Source organism: Acanthopagrus latus, chromosome 3 (assembly GCF_904848185.1).
Source record: "Acanthopagrus latus isolate v.2019 chromosome 3, fAcaLat1.1, whole genome shotgun sequence".
Taxonomy (NCBI): Eukaryota; Metazoa; Chordata; class Actinopteri; order Spariformes; family Sparidae; genus Acanthopagrus; species Acanthopagrus latus.
In genome coordinates this window covers 11,111,504-11,132,679 of record NC_051041.1, presented here as the reverse complement: position 1 = coordinate 11,132,679, position 21,176 = coordinate 11,111,504, and the positions used below count along the sequence as shown (strand labels likewise).

General features: G+C 40.7%; 1 protein-coding gene across 8 annotated transcripts in view; it reads right to left on the bottom strand.

Moving 5' to 3' along the window:
• Nucleotides 1-20,928, bottom strand: part of LOC119016610 (relaxin-3 receptor 1-like) — a 68,525-nt gene extending 47,597 nt beyond the window's left edge. For 5 of the 8 annotated variants that reach the window (XR_005074209.1, XR_005074208.1, XR_005074210.1 and 2 more), the window contains exons 1-2: nt 20,722-20,928; nt 19,015-19,089 (exon numbers count right to left, since the gene is read on the bottom strand). The gene's annotated coding sequence lies outside the window, so the exon portion shown is untranslated. Of the gene's footprint in view, nt 1-18,499; nt 18,573-19,014; nt 19,090-19,232; nt 19,287-19,843; nt 19,896-20,721 lie in introns of those variants that run through there. The other 3 variants (XM_037092583.1, XM_037092584.1, XR_005074207.1) reach the window with 3 other exon arrangements.
• Between the last annotated feature and the right edge of the window lie 248 nt (nt 20,929-21,176).

The window sequence follows — 21,176 nt, the reverse complement described above, 5'->3', positions numbered from 1 at the left end:
ACCAGCAGATGGAGGGCAATGTCAAGAAATCGAAGAACTGCTATGTTACACCTCACTTGGTCATTTTACTTGCTGGCTATATTGCTTCATGTGGCCTTATACGCTTTCTTTCAGTCCTTTTTCAATCACTAACTCATTCAAATGTTGCCCTACAACTTCTCTAAATGCTGCCCCTGTACAAAACCCGACATATTTCAAAGACAAAGCTCCAAATAATGGATGAGGTCCTTGTTTCTCCCCAATTTCTCAGACAGATTACTTGTTTGCAAAAAAAAAAAAAAAAAAAGGTTGAGACATTATCAGATGTGGTGAATCACGAACTTGGCAGAACTGAATCTACGGGCAACTTTTGAAAGTGTGAAAATGATGAGTCCAAAATAAGTCAGGAAGTCACAGAAAAACCATTTGAATTCTAATGTTTTTTTGTGGCTGTCAACACGTGTGCAGCAGACCTTATCTGGCTGCTTAAACCCAGAGGAGGAAAAAAAAAAAAAAAAAAACATTGAATAAAGGTTGTACTTGCAGCATCTCTTGTCTTTCACATCGACAAGGCATGAGCACTTGTACCACTGTGTACACACACATACACACACACACACACACACACACACACACACACACACACACACACACACACACACACACACACACTGGTGCGCCTGTATGTCCTTGTCACAATGTGTTTGTCAGTGGGTCGTGTTATATCTTGGTGCAGTGACAGCATCAGTTAGCTGCCTGAGAGACATCAGAGATCATGTTCGCAGTGCCACCAGCAAGAGGGGCTGAGAGTCGGAGTCGGCCACAGGCTCGGGGAGTGGATACTGTCAGGCAGCTCGGAGCAGGAGGAATATGCACTGGCATATGTTGTCTGACAGGAAAACGCCTGGCTGTTGTCGAGCAGAGAGGAGTGACGGACCGGTGGCCGATGGGAGTGACAGCTGTCAGGACCCACTGTGTGTGTGTGTTGTTGTACTCTGTCCTTAAAAGAACCAGGTTGAGCTTTAGACCTCACAAGGGACAACTGCATTGTAAAGTGACTTTTATTTATCATTTTTATCATATTGTATTTTGGGAGCAGTTTTTTACTCTTACGTGTGAATTAGAGTTTGGCTGAGTGTCAAAGAAAAAAGGTTGTTTGAAGAAATGCTCATAGTTGTATTATCACTGCAAATTGTAGGGGTTGATCATCACATGGCGATATACATATAAACCTTTTTTTTAAAATGATTATATTTGTTTAGACTAAATTTAACTATTTTCTGGCAAAAAATACATTAAAATTAATTAAAATGAAATGAATGTGGTACTTTCCACCAGAGTAGCACACTGCATCATAATGTAGGGAGGTACTTAAGATTGTATCAAACTCAACCTGTAAAACATGTCAATTCTACAAACGTACACACATTTGGAATCAATATTAATTGTGATTCTCTTAAATAGGTAGAAAGTTCTATGGAGTTTGGCAGGTGGCTTCTCAAACATGTTGTGTGTGGGTGGGATTCTGCGGGAGGGAATTGGGACTTCCTGCCTCAGGATCTCTAAAATTCTGGCTGCAGCTCTGCTTCAGGATGTGAAAAGTTAATGGTAGTTGGTTCAGGACTTGGGTGTGAAATAACAATTGGGACTAAAATGGCACTCAGTAGAGCGTACATCTCCGCCAAGCCCAAACAGTCTCCTTTAAATTCAATCTAGCCTAATCCAAGATCAAACTCAATACCCCTGTATCACTCTATATTCTAAAACCACCCATAACTGCTTAAGTTATGATCATCAAGATCCATGCATTATTCCATTTTGTAGAATACAAAACAAAAAAAACACACACCCTATCTCGCAATGTTGAGGAAAATGAGAACCATTTACAGAACACTGTAAATTTTAAAGGTTGAATTTACTTTACCTGACTTTCCATGTAAAGCAGACTATTAAAATGAAACTGTATGAACTAAAACGCTTCAGGAATTTCAAATTATTACCGACTTTACTAAGACATTTTTCCATACAGTAATTTTTAATGTGTTTCGAAAAAGTACATTGAACTGTTTAAGACGCTGAGGCCCTGCTGTGATGGTAATGAACTAGACAGCAGGCTAAAAGACTGAGCGTCCCCTCAGACAGGTGGACGCTGGTGATAAGGAGATGTCCAGGCAGACACAGTGGTTGACTGGAAATGACAGTCTGAGTACCTCAGGTGTTGAGAGCACGCCGTTTCAGTTGCCAGGGTCAGAGATATATGGAATTCCTACCAGCACCATATACAGTACAGTACTCATTTATATTGTGGAGTACTCTCCACAACATAAATTTATTCAATCGCAAGAAATATTTGAATAACTAAAAGCTTAAGGAAAGGTCATTTTACCTTCAGTTCTCTTCCAGGTACCCCTGGATGGAGGCCCTATGACAACTGGAGGAAACTCCATTTAAAGAAAAAAACAAAAGTAAGGGGAAAACTATACCAAGGGAAATATTCCCATGGTAGATTATAATGATATTAAAGTCATGATGATGAGATAGAAGAAGACAATCTCATGTGATGAAAAGACATAATTGTGATTCAAAAAGTAAAAATTACGAGATAAAACTCATAATGAGATAAAACCGTGAAATTAGGAGATAAAAATCATTGTTATGTTAAAATAATTACTATGGTACCAACTATAAAGTAATAACCATGAGATCAAAAAGGCAATGTTTACATATTACACTTAATTTACATGTTGGATTTTTTATTTATTTATTTTTTTTAAACTTCTAACTGGCAGAAATTATCTTCCATACAATCGTTTAAACTAATTTTAGAAAAACAAGTGAAACAAAAACTCAGAACCAAGAATGAGACTTTGAAAGAAGTTTGTCAAACTGTCATTATGACACTGCTTTAAACAGAGCAAAGATGAAGTGTGACAGTCCAGGTAGAGAGAGACACGCAGGAAGAAGAAGGCATATCCATCAGATTAACACACAGTAATGCCTTCCTGGTCTGGTTCCCAGCATCAGTGATTTATCAATGCAAAGCTAATAGCATCAATATGAATCTAACTAAAAATCAATATTTCATTACCTAATTGTTAGTGGGAATGAAGAAGGATGGTTGTGTGAGACAGAGTTTGAGAGCATCTGGAGTTCACAGAGACATCTGGAGGACAAACTCCAACAGTAACTGCGCACTCTTTTAAGGAAGAGGGAAGAAAATCAATGGACACGGCTTTAATATGGTAAAACACGAACAACAAACAGACAAAATCCAGTGATTTGTTGCATAATGCATCCGAGAGGTTAAAACCATGTTACAGCCCTACATTTTATCAAATTCATCGCAGCCACACACACAAATTGTGGTCCGAACAATCCATTAAAAATACACTAAAAAAAAACACAAAACAAAACAAAACAAAAAGCTTCGGCACCAACCCAGACAGGCATCCCAGAGCTCCTACATCCATCACTTAAAATGTTGTTAAATAGAGTCTGTTGGCTGAAGTCAGTATTATGCAATCTGGTGACAAAGACACATGAAATACATTCAAGTTTAATCCCCTCAGCTACTCTGAAGTTGAGTCATCAGATCTAAAAAGTAAATCATATTGATCATCGCACTCATGAAACTTTTACAAGAACATTAGTTGTATTTTCAGTTGGATGTTCAGCCTGTCAAAGCTTGAATTGACCTAGAATATACTTATGTCTTATTAATACTTCACTAATCATTTGTCCAGCCAACAGTACTGCATGTAAACCACCTCAGCAGTGTTCTAGATACATAAGTCTATAATATTGTTTACACAATATGTACTTTTGTACATCTTCGGGTGATTTCCTTCAATGAAGCGTGTTCCGAGTGTTTTTTTTTTTTTTTTCGGTTCTGCCCTCCAGCTCTTGTTTATTTCCTCGTGTCGGCATGGGGGAAATACAAATGAAATATGATTTAACCTGATTTAACCCACTTTTGGTTTTAGCCATTTCAGTTACAATTATTCCTCCCCTGTACTCTTTCGGTTTGAGATCAAATTATTTGCTTTATAATAAAAATGTAGATGAAAGAACCCAGTGGAAACAAAAAAAAAGATGCATTTGGTAATTAAGGTTGATCATTTTCCATTCCACACTGTACGGATTGTGTATTTACATCGAAGTTAACTACACTCCAATGCATCAATGTGTCTCAATGATAATCTTAACCATTGGGTAAAATGTTTAAAAATGAAAACATGATGAATGTTAATAGTGCATGAAACTGTAGTTATGCATTTCAAAAGACACCAACCTACAGTATCTAAACATCCATATCTATATCTTTTAACGTAATTGTGATGGATACGCGAGTAATAAATATAAAGCAGTATAATTAAAGTATGCAGTTGCACTCATGTTGTGAGTCCCAGCGACCTGAGGCGAGCTACAGACTGGTGCAGAAATTAATTTAATCTTGATCTTGAACTGTGATGTTCTGTAATCCACCATCTTCCTACACACATTACTTTATTTTGCTTTCTTCAGCAGTTCCTGTAAAAGGTGAAGAAGCAGACCAGTCGGGATAAGTTCTTAAAGTCAGGGACAACAGATAATTGAGGACGTGTGACATTGAGGAAGGCAGAATATCTTTTTCTGTGACACAGTTTCGAACAAATGTGTCTGAGCTATAAATGGACTCGAAGTTAGGGACAGTTTTCATCGTTTTAGATAATGTCTGTAGAAGAAGGATGTATGAAAAGTGAAAAGGACAGACAGGTGTTTATCTATATACTTTCTTTACAAAAAACAAGGGTAATATGTAATAAATCACAAATATGGGGTACATTTATGGTTAACCAAGCTTTAGTTAATAGCTGTATCACTGTTAACAAAAAGGGATTTGCTTGTTAAGTCATTTATTAAGCAATGTTTATCATCTTTCCAATTGGTTAATAAATACTGTTTAGCTCATCTATACACATTATATGGATGGCCATAAAGTTGCACCTGATGTGATTTATGAAGATATTTGATTGATAACAAATTTACTTTAAATGTATGATTTATTAATATTATCAATAGTGGTTATTATAAAATGTTACCTAAGCTAAAAACATTGGAAACAAGTAGACACAGTTAAAGTAAACACACAAATACTACAAAATAACAAAAAAAAACATTAAATTAAAAAAAATTAAGAGGTGCAACTGGCAGACATGTGAGTTAAAACCATTAAAAGACTAAAGAAAAAATCTATAATTATTGAGACCAGCAGCTGAACAACACAAATATTAAGACACATGTCCTTTAACCAGTAAATCCAATAAAATATGGGTCTCCAGATATCATCCAACTACAATATCTGCAACATGGAAGTCTTTCTAAAGCACAGCACTTTTTCCCCACAAGGGAACTCCAGTACGGAAATGTATTGGTTGCATATAACTGGGCCTATAAAAGGAACAACATGAGGAGCACCAGCATCTGTTGCGAAATAAAGAGTAACCTGCCTAAGATTATAAATATGAGTGAGTCCATGTGCGTTACTGAAGACCTTCACGGTATCACGGTTACACCGCAGTTGTTAAAAATTATCTTGCTGGTGCCAAAATAAATCTCTCAGGCAAAGGTATTATTTGTTGTGTCAAAGATCCCAGCTGCACGGCGACACTTGTTAATGCTTTTGTAATTTATGAAATGGTTATTTACAGGCTTTGAATCTGTAGCACAGAGTGGAAAGAGGGGTTTTGGTTTAATTGCCGTGGAGCAAAGTACACGACAAGGCCGAGGAACTGGAGAGGAGCCAGATCCCTCCGCTGTCGGCCACTAATAACACATCACAGTGACAGAGATGCGCCTCCTCTCTACCTTGCTGTATCGATCTCCCATCTCGCTGTTAATAGTGCTGTTAAACACCGGCTCCTGGCTCTTTACTGTGTCTAAGCCCACTTAACAATAAAACTCCCCCTCTGCTTACCTTTTAAAATGCCTGTGAGGTAGCGAGACAGCCGCGGGCAAAACTGTTGGCGGCGGTGTTACGGATTCACCTGCCTGCTGGATAATAGGTTCACATTTGTACTCCCTTAAATGCGTCTTAATTAGTATGAGGCAAAAATGTGTTGCACATGTTGATTTGCAGGCAGGATGATCTGCTCCTCTTGAGTGTATATATGTTGTACAATAAGGAGTGTGATGTAGGCTTCCACACGATGAATTTAAATCGCCTTGATCTACTACACTATGGTGGCGTTGATCATTTGGTTGGTCACTCACTTCATCTCAACAGCTATTTCATGCAATTTAATATATATATAGGAGACGGCAGCCAAGCGAGAGATCGCTGCTTGAGGTGGCTTTACAAAACCGGTGAGCATGAAACCACTGGATCACATCCGTTTGTGAGCATAACACCACCGGATAGTAAGGAAATTCGTAAGTGTGTATTCACTGGATCACATCAACATATGTAAGCATGAAACCACTGGATCATAACAACATTTGTGAGCATGAAATGATGAAACGATGGACTGCATCAACATGACACCACTTGATCTGATGAAAGCATGGAATCATGCCAACATCTGTAAGCTTGAAACCACTGGGCCGTATCAAAATTTGTGAGCGTGAAACTGCTCGATCACATGAAACCACTGAATCATGTCAACATTCGTGAGCAGGAAACCACTGGATCCACTGAACATTTCTGAACTGACCACAAGTATGAAACCACTGGATCGCATAAATGTTTGTGAGCAAGTAACCACTCTATTGTATCAACATTGTTATGCATTAATCCACTGGAAAGTTCCAACATTTGTAAGTGTGATGCCACTGGATATTTTTAAGGCGACTTCAGGGCAATCTGCAGCCATGGTTGTGACGACGGAACTGATGAGCAACAGCTAGTGTTTTCCCAACACTAACCGAGTAGTTTTTGTGCCTAAATATAACCAGAACGTAAGCACAGCACTGTCAGCCACTTAAAATCATGCTCCTCACAGGTCTCATAATCTGATCCATTCTTTTCAGTTCTCTAATAAATATTATTTACCATTCTCGGAAAATTTTAGAACATCATGAGAACAACAAATGACTATTAAAGAAAGGTTTGGGTTTTTTTTCTAAAAATTATTTTTATCATGCTACATTTAACTTAAAAGGAAACACAAAGAGGTCAGATACCGTACAAAGCAGGGTTTTAAAAGAGGAAATGGCTTACGGTGAGATTTAAACTATCATTTACATGAGCATCAAGTATTCCTGCCTGTGTTAAATGAACATGTTTAGGCCGTAAACAGTGCATTAAGTAATTGCCAGTGTGGGAGGAGACGGAGGAGTGCACGTCTGAGGCAAAACAATTGCTGCCCATGTAGCAGACGTCCGGAGGGAGTCCAAGTCTTTAGTCAAGGACTTGTATTTTATTAGTTGAACGATATAAAACATGACAAAATGCCTACTCAAAGAGAATCAAAGATTCTCAACCCTTCCCACGGGGACTTCTATATAGGGCAAGAGCTCCTCGCATCCCTCTCCCTCTCTCTCCCCCCCTCTCTCCTGGGTGGTGTGTAGGCATTGTCAGAAACATGCTCTCAAACCTCCCCCATCGACAAACAACCACCACGAGCATTTGTAACAACACAGTAACATTATCCTCCATCAGCGCAACAAACTCCAGTCCGAACAGTCTGAAGTGAGTTGCGGTTTCCGTATTCATAGACGCTCCACATGGTTTAATTCTGAGTTCCGCACACACAGCGTGGCATAAAATTACTTAATGGCTAGGGCTGAATTATAATCAACTGAAATCTCAGTTTAAATCCTCTGTTTCCGGTGCAACACAACAAGAACACGGTGAATTCAGGGCAAAGTAATTTGTCATGATTTGCCAACCTTTTGTCACAAATCCACGTTGCAGAAAAAAACAAACCCTGCATGTGTCTGCCTTGAGCGTGCTGAGATTAGAAAGACAAAAACTGATACATTCTTACAGGGTGTGCTTTGAAACTTTTTTGATAGTGTGTGAGCATAGCTGCTTTTGAGTAGAGGAAGAAAAAAAAAAACATTTGAGCAACTAAACAGGAGCATAAGTGCGATGTTTGTTGTTTTTGATTTCACTGATGCCTCAGGAAGGAGTTTCTAGCTTTGGTGGTGAGGCTTTGAAGAGAGTTTTCTTAAAAAGGTGTGCAATGTTTTTTTCTTGTCTCCGAATAGCATTTGATTTTTATTCATCCTGCTAATACCCCATATCAGGCGCAAATGCAAAATACACACACACACACACAAAGTCAGATCAGAGAAATGTAAAAGACAGAATATACAGTGACACTGGGCCAGGCTATGAGATTGGAAACCTTCATACAAGCAAATGAAGGCGAGGTCAACAAGATTTTTACAGTTTTTTTCCAAACAACTTCATATTATTTTACGTTACATCTTAAAAATTGATAAAGCGTGTCATCCCCATAATCTCGCTCCCTTCATTTCCTGTCGTCTCCCACCGTCAGCTACAGAATAAAGGCATGAAAGAAAAGATAAAGTGATCCTACGTACTCAAGCTGAATCTAAAGGCTCCGCTTTGGTTCTTTTGAAAAAACTCCACTTGGTTGAAAGCAACATAAAAGAAAATACCAAAAAAAAGATGACTTTCTCTAGAACTTTGATCCATGAGAATTAAAATAATTTTAAGGCAGGCCAGTCACCAGTTAATGTGTCTGAAAACCTTTGATCCGATCACATTTGTACATGTCGTAGGCTACGTACCATACTGACATTTGACAAGCGTGACATTACATGTTCACTTTACATGTACATGTAGAATCAGGTGCTGGAGTTGCAGCTGAGAAGGACGTGAAGCCAGTGACCACTGTACGAGCCTGTGTTTCAACATTTGTAAGTGAGACAACAGTGGATATTTTTAAAGCAGCGTTATATAATTTTCAAACTAAAATTACACTTTCAAAATCATTTAAATGGCACACTGACTTTATTAGAGTAAATGTTATCTACATCAGTCCCACTCTACGCCCCAGTCGCTTGTATTTATAACTTGGTTAGGTGGGTAGAAGCTCCGGTGAGAGGTGGTTAATGCTTTACAGCATTAAGTCACACACCACTTTTAGTTGGCAGGTTTAGTTGGCTGTTGAGTAATCAACGCCTATATGGACCTAGTTATGTACTGAACTGAGCGTCAGACTCAGTTGGCTGTATGAACAGTGTCGTGTTCACTACTGAATCACGTACTCGAGTGTATTTGCACAGAGATGCTTTGAGAAAAAAAGAGGACAAACTACACTGCCAGTTGCTGCAGATGTTTGGACTGAACCGTGCAAAATGATTTTGTCCTTTCCATCTCTCTTCAGTGAAAGGAAAAAACAACATGGAAGCTGATGCCTTGTGGTCAGCCTGCTGCCCTCCCATCAACCAGTGAAGTTAAGCAATGACTTATGTTGAAAAAGTGCCTGCTGGCATCACACCTCACACAATCAATCATAAAAATTCTACATTTATTTGTTAACGTCTCCTCAAAAGGACGCAAAACTATGTATTTGCTGTACATTCCCCTGCAAACATGTCCTTTTGACCCCGGTGTGGAACGCTGCTGAACATACTGTTTCCAGGAACTGCACAATAAACTGACATTTTTCCCGCTGATATGTGTTATTCATCACTCCGGTGAGTTCTGGCTGTAAAACTCAGGTGCTCTCGATGTGTTCACGTAGTGTTACCGAATGATTCATAAACTCTGCTGATTCTGCACTTTTGCCGGAATGTGGACATTTTTCTCCTCAAATGTTCGCTATAATAGCTCCACTCTGAATTACAGCGTTGCTGAAGGTGGCAATCATGTTGCCAAATTAGTCATCCTAATTTGACAAAAAAGGGGAAAAAGGACAGACTGACAACACGAGCTCCAGTTGTAGCATCTGTATGCTTCTCTATGAATTCACTTGCAGTTTATTTAAAAAGGGAACCCTGCACATTTCTCTCTCCGTCTCACTGAGGCACACACACACACACACACACACACTCTCTCAGTGCTCCTGCAGATCAATATAACCGGTTTTTAACTGTATTTCTATCAATACAGAAGCTGTAGTGGCTGCAGTTTATCTTCGTTTCTTTATCGACTCAGCAGTGAGATGAAAGATAAAGTGAAAGATGGCTTTTTATTTCAGTGTTCCCAAAGGAACAGAACGCTGTTTGAAGCTAGAGAGGTGGCAGGGTCCGCCAAGTATAAACAAAGTGAAACGGTATCAAACTGTGTTGTCCTTTAAGGTCAGTTTGATGACTCAGCTTTTTGAGTCAAACCAATCAAACTAATCAAAAAAACGATTTTTGTTTATTTAGTTTGTTTAGGCATGAAAATAAATCTGTCTCCAAAACTGCAAAGCGCACCTTTAACAGAAGACATGAAGACAAACACATTTAAAGTAAATACTGAATGTCACAGAGTTGTGGTTTCAGATTGATATTGACCGCCTGTCATCATGTAATAAGTAACTGCTCTTAATAATAATCAGTTTGGTGTCAGAGCGGTGATGTACGGCAAACAGATCTATCCGTTTATTCCCTCATCCATTCACGCTGCCTGTTCACGTGATTCTACAGTCATCCTGTCGCACAGAAATGGGCTTGGATGAGAGAGCGTGAAGATTTTGTAAACACAAGTGATGGTCTTGTGCCGCATTTTCAAATATGCGTCAGAGGAAAACCAGCAAAAGAAAAGTTAAACACAGCAAACTTTGTTCTTTTTCAACTGATATATTTTTCCAGTGAATTATAAATGTCATCTGAGTCACGCAGCTGTTACTACAAGTGTTGACAAGTCAAGGATTGATGTTGAATAAAAGACTATTACTGTTGTCGACTGTGTGTGTGACTGCTGTTGTTTGTCGTCTCGCCCGGACTCCTAACACAAAGCGTGCTCTATCCACGAGTCATGACCTCACAAAGCTTTTATGTATTTACTGGTCCTTCAAGCCCAACATGGATTAGAATGGATATGTCATGGCATGTTGGATCAGTGTTCACCTTTTATTCCAGTAGTGTGAACTTGTTGCTTGGCTCTTTAAGGCCTTTAATAATCTTTTTCAAAAACTAAGAGTAAGATTTGGGGGCTTTTAATATGTCCTGCAACGATAAATACAACGAAGAAACAGGATGATGATGTTTAATCTTTGAAGTAGTTTTGAAGAAAATCTCCATGGTTCTTCATCGTATCGAACTATAAAGCAAGGACAATTTGGACAAATGGCTCAGGCTGGATATCAATACACAAACAGCGGGCAGCTCTCTGGCTTCTTGGCTGTGCAGGCTGCAGCTGGGCCTGCACGTCATCTCATGGGGAAGCAGACATAAACAAAATGGACACTAGCGTGGTGCAACACTTTGCTGTGGTCACATGTTGCAGTGAGTGCAAAATAAAAGCAGAAGGTTAGGTTAGGTTTTTTTCCCTATTCCTCTGTGAGAACTGGAGAGGAGATTTTAAGTTTCTGTCAACAGTAGTATGCTAGCTATCATTAGCTCCTGAGGACTAGACTGTTGCTTGGCAGCATTGTCAGCCGCTCTGGAAAGCCTCTTTCATGGCTGTTGTGGTATACCGTCTAAATTGGATTTTCTACCTCTCTTTTGTCATACGCTGTTGTTTATACTCTAATTAGGTTTAGGCACTTAACCCACTTGGTTAGGGTTAGAAAGACATCATGGTTTGGCTTAAAATACCCGTCTATTTGCCAGCCTTGTTTGCTTGTAAAAACACCACCATATGCCACATTTTGTTCACATGTCTAACCTCGGACGTATATGTGGTTCAGAGCAGAAATGCTAACTGCTAACATTACGTCCTGGTGGCTGGGCTGTAATCCTCCAGATTTTAAAGGTGAATTTCAAACGTGTGATAATATCTAGGTCAGTGAACAGTTCGGGAGGCTTAAGACTCGATCTATAAACCCCTCACACTGCCAGATGAGCTGTGCCCAACAACATGTTTTGAAATGGGAAATAAAGAAAATGAGCCAGAGTCTTGTTCCACTGGTTCCTTAGTTTGAGGGACTTTGACTTACACTAAACTCACCATAGGCTACCTCTAGCATCTTTCATTTTGTCAAAGCTTAAACATTCAATCTACATTTCCTCCTTTTTGATTGCTATAGACGTAAGACGAGAAATCACCGGTGTAATGGTGCTTACAAGGACTCTTTACATTGGTTTGTTATATTAATTTGTATATTCATTGGACGTTATAAATGTAATGGGTGATTATGTTCACAGCGTACCACTAATAAGGTTCAATCAGAGATGGTTGCACATTCTGATAATGGTTAGTATCACTGTGCCATTTGTGAATAGAGTCATGTGTTTAGCTGCGACAGAGTTGTTTTCTCTTAACTTGTTTTTTGAGTTGTGTCTTCTCCGCAGAACTTCTTATGACTCACAAGCTCCTCCATCTGTTGTGTATTTCATTAAACAAACACATCTATCGCTGCAGTGAGTAGACTGGCATTGGCTTTCAATGTTCTTTGAAAAGACATCAAATTTTATGACGTTTTGGGTTGTTCTTCTGGTTTCATTCGAGCGTGCAGCTCGTACCCGGCACTTGTGCGCAGGAGGAGAGTGGGTCTACATGTTGTTGCAGTTCCTGCCGGTCACCGACAGAGGCTGATAGAAGTCATGGGTGACCTCATGCACTGTGAAGCACATAGTGATACAGTGCTGACCACATTAAGGTAATATGATATCTGCAGTCTGCTGTATGTCCTGCACTGATTCCAGTCTCTCTCCAGCTTTCCCTCAATTGTCTCCAGTTTAATTGCTTTACTGCCCCCTGAATACCCTTCTCTCTCTTGTGCTTCTCTATCCTCTCTCTCTCTCTCTCTCTCTGTCTTTCATTCTTACACACACACACACACACACACACACACACACACACACACACAGACATATACACAGACATATACACAGAGACACACACACACACACACATACATTTCCTCTGGCCCCGAGTCAGGCAGGGCAGCTGCAAAAGGCCTCACCAATGCAGGCTGACGAGAAGTGACAGCTCTCTGTATCACTCCCTGGCACTGACAACTGACAGATGGATACCACTCACACACACTGCAGGGGGAGAGAAGGAGGGAGAGAGAGAGAGAGAGAGAGAGAGAGAGAGAGAGAGAGAGAGAGAGAGAGAGAGAGAGAGAATGAGAGAGAGAGGGAGAGAGAGATGATGCTCCAGCATTATTCTCTTTTCATGAGGCTGTTGTGCGATTGAGCACTGGGTAGAATAACAAGCTTGTGTCGTGCCAACCTTCAGCTCACTGTTCCTCCCAGACACAAACATAAACACACACACACACACACACACACACACAGACCGAGTAAAGCAAACCTGCACATTGACTCTAAAACTAACTTCAAACAAAATCAATTTTTGCTCTAAAAGTAACCGAAGGCGATGAGCACACGTGGCTGTGTTTGGCCGTTCAGACGCCTAAAACACATTTTAAAAAACAATGGAAATGGCCTGGACACACTTGTTGTGCATAGGGTTGACAATGATTATACCATGAACATTTTCCCTGACAGCAGCAGTTGTGTACTTGGTGGGGTTTTCTGTATTTTCAGTGTCCTGTCAAATACGTGAGGATGCTTTCTTGATTTCCTCACATGCATCTTCTTACGCTGTGCTGCTTTTAACTCTCAGGGCCACCATTCACGCGCACTTACACGTGCATGTATTCGGTAACACACTTTGTTTTCTCGATCACTCACATGCCAGAAGTCTTTAACATGTTGTCACTGATGTAAATAAGATGCTGGATTGACGCCAACACTTGGAGCAACTTGTGAACGCTGAGATGTCTGCAGTTCCCACTTTTGACACGTCGGCGGAGCTACAGGGATCCATCAGAGCCGTTTCCCACTTGACAACAATATCAAGTTGTTTGACTAGATGTTCGTCTTTTTGACAGATGAGAGGCCAAATGTGCTATTTTTTTTTCTCCCTGCGTTGAAGTTGTTTACATCGTTTGCAGCGTTTCTGTGTTTGATTGCATTTAAAAAAAATAGAATAAATTAACTCAGTGACTAAAGTAATGGACATAACAGATGTCCATGTTTTATTAATTTTAGCAAAAAGCGTAACATTCATAAAAACATTCAACACGTACAACTTTCTTTTCATAAGTCCTATGTTTAATAGGAATTTAATGTTTAATATTTTTTACATTTTCAGTGGGTTGTTGTCTGTGGAACTATTTTCAGTTATTTTTGTCCTGCTGTATGTAGAACATAACTTCAATAAAGAACATTTATTTCACCAATAATTGAAATAAAAAATAAAGTCAATGAAGATAACAGAATCAATGCATGTCTTTAAACCAAGTAGTATTAAACTTAAAAGATGGCATATTCTGCAAACTGTCTATGATGTAGATCTCCCACTGAAAATCCAAATGTATTACGACGTATTCATTTGGCAGATGTCTTTGTGGAGACTTTGAAAACACACACACACACACACAAAGTGGACACAAGTTACAACGTTTAAAACAGGCCTGGAGAATTCCGGTTGGCCTGGAGTGTCCGGGCAGGTTTAAAAATGCTAAATCAAACATGCGAAGAGACACATGAGGCAGCTGCAGTCCCCTCGGAGCTGCTGACCATCAGAGGAAATATCTCCAGAAGTGCACAAAAACGACAAGTGAATCTATTCCTGTTGCCTTAATTAGGGAAATGCAAATAACCAACTCTTGAAACCACGAGACACTATTTTGGATTGTTTGATTTTTTTTTCTAAGTAAAGGTAAAAGACATGTTTTATGTACACAACACAGCGCACAGTCTGTTCTAAATGGAGCGTGTGGAGTCATGTGGAGATTACGGCTTGGACTGACATCAGACTCCACAGCCTGATTTATTACGCCCATCCGCCCCTGCTTTTAAATGAGAACCGACAGAAATGAAACCAAAGTATAAAAAGGTAGCGATTACCAGATTTTGATCTCAAGATTTGATTACAAGCTACGAATTCTCAAGTGTTAAAAGCTACAAGTCCCAACGTGTCAGCAGTTACACCATCTCACCAACAGGAGCTTTAAAGAATTGTCTCTTCTTCAAATCTCTGTTTTGGACGGATGAGATTTGTCGTGTGTGCCATTTCGTATTTTGTTTTGTGTAGAGCTGAAAGAATTGGTTAACACCCATTAGTCATTCTAATCATTTTTAGGGTTAGGGTTAAACAACACATCTTATTATCTGGAATGTGCAGTTTTCACTATCTGACAATCTAAAACGATGATTTGAGAAACCAATTGGCAGCTTATTCAACGATAAAACAATCATCATTGGCAGCTCTAGTTTGGTGTGCTTTTACGTTGTTGGTCAGACAAACAGGGAGTGGACTGAAAGTTGGGAACGCCGGACAGCATTAGCATGTGAAGTGAGATCTGCTTTGAAAACAGACGCGACGTCAGTTAAATCTTGTTGAGAGGGTCGTCAAGAAGAACAGAGATGCCTGTGAAGGAGTGACGGCGGTAGCGGTCAAATCTGTGTTTCGGTTCATCTTCCTCTATCTAAGGATCATGTGGTTTGTGGCATGTTTGGAATTCTCTGCAAAACTCAAAATTTTGATTATCACACAATTCTTTTTTTTTTAGGTCATTTACTGCAATCTGGCCTGGATCTGGTTTATATTCAAGTAAAAGTAAATGTTGCATATGTTCAGTAAGAACGTAGAGAAGAATTCAAGCTGTTGTTCACAGATTACAGAAAAACACACACACACACACCATGTGGCTGCAGATCGGAGCTTATTGCCTGAGTCACAAAACAAATCTATTTTCACCTCGGTTGTTTGGCTCGGCCGTATTCACATGAGAATCAATAGCCGGGCGGCGATTGTGGTGGCGACTGACTCAACTGTGCAGAAAAGTGGGGGAGTGAGAAATGGGGAAGATGAAAGGAAATATTGTGGCGGCGCAAGGCAATCCCCATGGGGGTGGGGGGGTGGGGGGGGGATGACGCTGAGCAGACACAAATCAAAATCAAAAACGGACACCGTGGGTTTACATGACGACAGCAGACACTTGTGCCTCTGTGATATGAAATGATACAACCTCAGAGCTCCATGACTCCTGCAGCTCCTCGTCTTACCTAAAAATGCACTTCTCCCCCACCAACCCGAACAACAGAACATTAAATTAAAAGTCCTCTCTCAAATCCGTCACCGTGACTGCCATAAAAAACCACCGTCGACTCTTAAGAAATCAGATTTTACACTTAGCTGTGGGAGCCACGCGGGGAGAGGTTGGCACTCGAGCGCTACACGCTCCGGTTTTTGATTTTAAGTTGGCACACACTAAGCATCCGCGCTGAGTCTGATTGAACTAATAAGCTCATGCCTTGAAACCTTAAGTGACACTCTGAAATAGCGACAGTGTCAAGCCTCAAATGGGCGACGCCACACCAAGGCGACGATGACACGAGCATTGTGTATAGGAGGTGAGGAGTATGGTAATGTTGTCAGCGCACCCCAAGGCCTCACAGCCATCACACAGCAGAAAACAAGAAGCTCAGTCGGCGAGGCGCTGTCTCGTTACCGGCTGGCACACATTCTGTCAGTCTTCCTAATGCCAGACTGCTGCTCTGATTACTTCCTCTCCACTTCCTGCATCCCTCACAGACTGCTTGACCTTTTGTAATCACGTAGAAACGATATTTATTCTGCTCTTTCTGCAGGGTAAATCTCCCCGACGTGAAAACTTGTGATCATGATAGCTGGAGTCTCATGTGATCATCACAGCTCCGGTCCCTCATGAGCATGATTGCTAGTGTGTTGATAGCTAAAGGCAGCTTGTTTTTTATTTATTTATTTATTTATTTTTCCTCTCTCTCTTCTGGAGCGGACAGAGTCTGACGAGTTTGAATCTCAGCCAGGAGGAGCGGACCTAAAGAGGCCGTCTGGAAACCCCAACAGCAACGTTTCATGTGTCGTCAGATCGCCGCTCGCGTTCGCTGCTCTTGTATTGAGGATGGAGCTGGGTTGTTTCGGAGATTATTTGTTTTGACATTTTACGCAACAATACAAAGCGGTGAGAACAAGCGTGAAGGACAGTAAAGGAACGCTAAAGCAAGGCAACACGAGAACACTACCGGAAGCGATCAAATGGCCGGCGCAGCTCGTGAGAAACAACAAATTGCGCCTCAGTCCAACCATCTCTCATTTGACACTGATACAGATACGCTGACCCTGATATCAGAGCTCTCTTCCCCCCCACATTTAACAACTGTAACACAACATCACAGCCTCACTGGCTGTGATGTTGACAATCATACATGACTGGATGCCCCTGACTGCAGGGCCACACCATATTGTTTGTGCCTCTGAAAACCCTTAAAGATATTTTAAAAACCTTACTCATATTTTATACATCCTTGTTCGATTTTTGGTCACATTACCAAACCAAGACCAACACTGTCACGTTATACCACAAACGCCTCACACTGACCTAACATACCCAAGCGCCTGTGTGACGAGACAGCTGTCAGCATCAGCGGGGGCTTTATACATTTTGACGTGACAAAGCGACCGCTGTATAAAACACTGAATTCTACAAAATGTAATTAATGCGTATGATTTCACGAGACCCGTACCCGGCCCGTTTAATGAGGTCACAATCGGAGCCGAAACAGATGCAGCCCCGTGACATCTGCGCGTCCACACCTTCACCCTAATCCACCGCTTGATTAATGTTCACTCAGCGGAGGAGGCAGCATTTCAACCTACAGACAAATAAAATCAGCCGTTTCATTTCCCACTCCGTTGCCGCCCAAACCGTTTTTTTTTTTTTTTTTTTTTTGTAGATCATCTGCTGTATTTATAGTGAATCTGTACATTTTCAGTCTCTAAAATAAATCCCTCCCCACGCATAAACTCACGCAGGAACACAGAAGAAATCTGCCATGAAACTTAATCACAAAAGGTCATGTTGGCGAGCGGGGAACAGATTAAATTAGCATAGTATTAGATATGGAAAATGATTTCTGTCAACTCAAACTGTAGCACAATTATAATATGTTAATTACTTATTTCATTAAGGAAGTTGATTGCAGTTCACAGATGAAATCATGCGGGCAGAGACACCTGGAAAGAGGTGATGGAGCTTGAAACCAGCCCCTCGCTCTCTCTCCCTCTATCTCACACTCTTCCTCCAATCTGACTCCTCGCCGCCATCCTCGTCATCGCTTCTCATCTACTCTTGCTCTGGCTTTGCACGTTCAATGCATTAATTGCCTGAACGTGCCACACAGAAACGCTTCAAAGGGGGCGCAGGACTTCTCATTTGCTCATCAAAGGGGAGATGATGAGTGGTGCGAGATCATATGACCTACCCACAATGCTCCTCAAGGGAACCCACGGAGGAGAATCAGCCAATGAAAACGTGATAAGAAAACAGGGGAGCAGGCTGGATAAATAAGATCAGATTCAATAATAACTGCTGTAACAACATTGTGGGATTGTTTGTTATAAAAAGGGAACGTGATCTGTGGTTGTGTGTTTATTGTCTCGTGTTGAGAGTAAAGTAAAATACATTTTGAATCTGAACTGAGGTTTAATCCTGGAATATAGACAAAGAAAAGAAAAAAATCATCATTTAAACAATTAACAGGAAGCTGCTCTTGTTTTCAAATGCTTTAGGAAAACGGCTCAAACTGAAAATGTGATGATTGTTGACAGTTTTCATTGTTTGGCTTTTCGTTATTGAGCCAACACACAATGAATTTCACGAGTCTCTGTAGTTAGAGTTCACGAGGTGAATCAAAAGACGTCTGTTACAGATTAACGTGTGGAAGAAATAAAAGGAAGCAGTACATAAGTCAAAGTCTGAGAGAAAACAAACATGGCTGTAGCATTCGGTAGTTTCAGTTTTACAGTTTTACAGTGCCTTCTTTCAACTCGTGTGGAAGTGATCTGTGTGCAAAGTTAATATTTGTGAACGTAATCCAGGTAGAAATGCAAGTGACCATGAGTGACCATGACATACAGAACCAAACACCAACCTCAATGTGTCGTCTTCTGTCCAGGCCAGGGATTCCCAAAGTGTTGACTACTGCAGGTGGACAGTGAGAGGTCATCTACAAAAATGTCATAAAAAGTTTGTCATTCTTCAATCAAACAAATACCTTAAAAAGTCAGCAGAACTGATCAAACAAGGTTAATAAAGTGTTATTCTTCATTTATCTGAACTATTTTTAATCTTGTGTTGTGTTGAACTTACATCTACCAGCTACGACCTGCTACCAGCGCTGCAGGTTAGGGTCAGTAGGTGGTGCTGCAGGAAACACAGTTCTTACAGATGATTTAAGGGGCTTCACCACAACAGTGGCACATTTCTTGGTATCAGAGTTGTGATTAAAGTTCTGGGTGGACCCCAGAAGATTTTCTGATTTCAAAATGGGTAACGGCAACAAATCACCTTCACCCACTGTCTAGTGGACAGATAGACACATTATCGGCCCGGCTGATTATTGGATCAGATACTCAGCATTTTCCTGATCGTTGCCGTTTGCATTTTTTTTTTTCCTCCCAATTTTTGCTGTCATGTCTGTTTGCCTACAAAATGGAATTAACAATTTGGCTCCAATTTAGCATCGTCTCTCTGTCTGTAGTCGTCAGTCAGTATCCCGCCTACGTCAGTCTGATTGATTACACATCGCCAGTGTTAGCATGTCAACACAGAATTATCCGAATCTGCAAGTTGTGACATATGTGTGGTGGAGTAAAATGTACGATATTTGACTCGAAAATGTATTGGAGTGGAAAATAAAAGTATTCAAGTAAAGTGCAAGAACCTGAGATAAATAAGATAAATAAGAACCTTGTACTTACTTGGAATACTTGAGTAAACTGTTGGTTACATTTCATCACTGGTTATTCTTAACAGTGGGAAAACTCTGGGTCTAGCTCATCGCGATGGAGAGGAGGTCGTCTCCTGGATCCACACACTTTACATATATTAGAACTTGGATCAAATTTTCTGTCCATGCAATTTGTAAACTGTGATCCTGTTGTTCTGCTCTTTTCATGCGACATCTGTCCGTCCTGGGAGAGGAATCCCTCCTCTGTCGCTCATCCTGAGTGATTGGAACATCTTACACCAGCACTCTACCTGATACAGTATTCAGCAGCAGCAGGTGAATACACCGAATCAACCATGCAGCTCATAATTATGAATTTAATAAACTATAAAATAGCAGCATGTGACCATGACTACACGCACATACTGTCAGATTAAGAGTGGGAATGAGTGAGGCTGGGTTTAGCAGCAGCATGAAAGGAGCTCATCCGGTCGATGTATGGAGAATAATAAAAGCGAGCCGACACATGCTTTGAGTTTAAATGTTTGTATCGTGCCTCACTGAGAGGGAGGAGGAGGGGGGGATGACGGGGGGAGAGAATTTAGTCACAAAAGTTTCCCAGGAAACAGGAGAAACAACACCCGTATTTACAATTGCTAAATCCAGTGGATGAGTTCACTCCATTTGAGACCCGAGGTTGAACTGAGCCAATCAACCCATGAAGTATGAACACTCTAATGTGAGTTTTCATTTGCACCACAACACTTAAAGACCCTGAAGGCACCACAATGCAGGTGCCAAACAAAGAAACAATTCTGAGGAAAATGCTGCACGTTGCACGCAGGCAGCTGCACTCTGAGAACAAGGCAACCCACAGTATGCATGTTAGCATAAACAGCAAACACTTACCTTGTTGAGGAGAAGCTGTGGAGTAAAGCCCATCAAAGGAAAACTCCACTTCCTGTTTGAAGCGTTTGTTCAAAAAGGCTCCCCAGGTGATTTCAGAGCCTGACCATTCTCCGTCTGCCGGTGAGATCCCCTCTAAAATGACAAAATGAACAGCAAGAGGCAGCGGCCATGTGCAGCAGTTTTATAGCACACCTGTAGCAACACAGGTGAGCGGCATGGCATGAGGGTGGGCGGGGCTTACGCTGGTTTTAAACAGGCCGCCTTCAGGAGGGGTGCACTGGATATGTTGCACGCTGCAGGCTGGAGGGTTTCTCCTCCCAGTCTACACACAGTTAAACATATTCGATCATATGTATATTAATGTAGAAATAAAAAAAAAAAAGATAAAAATTTTCCAACCAACTAAAATGCATTTAAAGGATCAACATGTCACAAAACACAAATTTTAATTTTGG